At 42.4% G+C, this 2,321-nt stretch overlaps 1 protein-coding gene across 1 annotated transcript in view; it reads right to left on the reverse strand.

The window, feature by feature from the left end:
* Nucleotides 1-2,321, reverse strand: part of BMPR1B (bone morphogenetic protein receptor type 1B) — a 541,891-nt gene that overhangs the window by 186,124 nt on the left and 353,446 nt on the right. The window lies entirely within an intron of this gene.

Consider the following 2,321-nt stretch of genomic DNA (forward strand, 5'->3'; position numbering starts at 1 on the left):
GAGGCTCAAAAGCCCCGGGCTTGGCCCAGAAGGGGTACTCTGGCTGTAGGAGCCACAGGAAGCAGAGCTCTAGAAAAGAGCCAGCCCAGACTTTGTGTTACAGAAGAGCAGAAGGGACCCCTGAAGAGGTTGGAGTCCAGTGATGAGCCAAGCCAGGAACCTTGTTATGCCAGCAACTAACATTTAGGTTACATTTTGGTATTAAACTATGCAGGGGTTTTAATGGTCCACTTAGTGCCCTTTCTGATCTATGGCATGAACTTTTCCTGAGATTCTAATATATTTTTAAACAGCTTCCAAACTGCCTTGCAGGCTTTTTAGATTTTTGACTGCTCCTTTAAACTTCTAACTTCCTTAGCTTTGTGTAATTTCCATTCCTAAAGTTGTATTTTCGGCTGATTCCCTCCCTTTAGAATGTTAAACATGACTGTGTTGTGGTCATTACTATCTGATAACTCCTGAAGTAGGTCCTGTGTGTTATTCAGGATCAGGTCTAGAATTGCTTCTCCTGTTGGGGGTTCCAAGATGAGTTGTTCCAGGAAGCAGTCATGTATCACATCCAGAAATTTTAGTTCCACATCTTGTAGCTACTAGCAGTTTTTCTAATCTCCCTGGAATCAGAACTCATGGTAGAGGTGATATCTTTTATTAGACCAACCAGATTTTTGCAACAAATAATTCCTTAATCTAATCTCCCTGAGCATTTCATAATCACATTCGCCTTCCTGATCAGGTGGTCAGTAGTACCATTCTAGTACTATATTCTTTTTATTCAAGTATGGAATTTCTATGCACAGGAGTTCTATAGTAGTTTTTCCTGTTAGATTAAATTGTTACGCTGTTACCATCTATACCAGCCCTAGATGTTCTGACTTATCCTCACCATTTGTAACATATTCCAAAATCTTTTTTTTTAAAAGGTACAAATATTTATTTCTCTTTAATGGGATGTTTGTATAGTCAGAATAGAGAATGTTTACTCTGCCAAGCCAACAGGGTGTCAGGATTCAGCAGAGAACATAATATGTATTCATATTGCACATTTGTCTGTTCTGTTTGCATTAGCATTTTGTGTTTGAAGCAATATTGTAAGAAATTGCTGATATAACATCATTGCCTTTCTAATGATATCACAGTGGCTCCACAGTCCGACAGATGTCACTGAAATCAATAAGGTTAGAAAATAACTCTTTGCAGTTAGTATCCACTGCAGAATGCTGACGTGTATTAAATGGTATGAGTAGAAGCCAGCAAGTGTACTCATTTGCTTTCTATCCTCAAACGCAGGAGTCTATTCTGCTCTTTCTAAGTGGTAGTACACATTATTCCTATTACTTTTAATGAGGGCAAGGGCCCCAGTTCAGCCAAGTATTTAATCAAGGGAGTAGTTCCATTGTTTTCATGGGGATCACTTAGACTTAAGTACCCTTTAATCAAGGCCACTCAGCTACTTAGGTTAACTACTTGTGCAACCAATTTCAGTCCACTTAAATTATTCATGTGCAAGTTCTGAATATGTAACAGTTGAGACTTAAGTAGAAATTCTACAAATGTAGGGCTTGCCATGTCAGAACACACCTCTAGGCCTCAAATCCAGATCCAGCACTTGGCAGGATAAGTAAAGGCTAGACTCTGAAGGCAGAATCCAATTTTGCCAGATGCTAAAAGAGCTGCTTATAAACCGCTTGTCTAACTAGCTGCTTAAGTGCAATTCGATTTCCCTTTTTTCCAGAACTGAACTGCACTTACTCAGCTAAATGCCTTACCCAGTTACAACAGTGACTGCTGAGTATGCCCCATACAGATCCTGTTCATCTCAGGAGGGATGCAGTGGCCACTTGGACCCCAGAGCAATTCCATTTCACTCCTCTGGGCATCAAGGGGCTGCTCAGAGCCCAAACAAGTTCAGGACTGGCAACCAGCAGCAATAGGCAGCAGGACTAGGTAGCCCAACCAGCAGGACTAGGCAGTACATAGCTGCTCACAGGCACAGCTGCTGCACTGCTTTGCAGAAAATCTGAACCTAGACTACAAACAAGGGGTAAGGCAATGAGCAGGCAGAGTAAATATGAGCCAAGCTACGTAAGAGAGGTAACTGAGAGTGACCCTAATGGCTAGGGACAGACATTCAAAAAGCCTGAGCCTGAATTGATTAAATAATTACAGGTTAGTTTAACCTGGCTAGGCTACATCACTTTCTAACTGCAAAGACATCCCAGACATGCAGGCACATGTCTACAGTGGCTCAGGCTAAAAGGTGGGGGCGCTAGAGCAGCCCTCTCTTCCCTTCCACAGGGCTGAGCCGGGGGGGGGGGGGGGGG

This window comes from Gavialis gangeticus, unplaced genomic scaffold (genome assembly GCF_001723915.1).
Source record: "Gavialis gangeticus isolate Ggan-Ray unplaced genomic scaffold, GavGan_comp1, whole genome shotgun sequence".
In the NCBI taxonomy this organism is placed as follows: domain Eukaryota; kingdom Metazoa; phylum Chordata; order Crocodylia; family Gavialidae; genus Gavialis; species Gavialis gangeticus.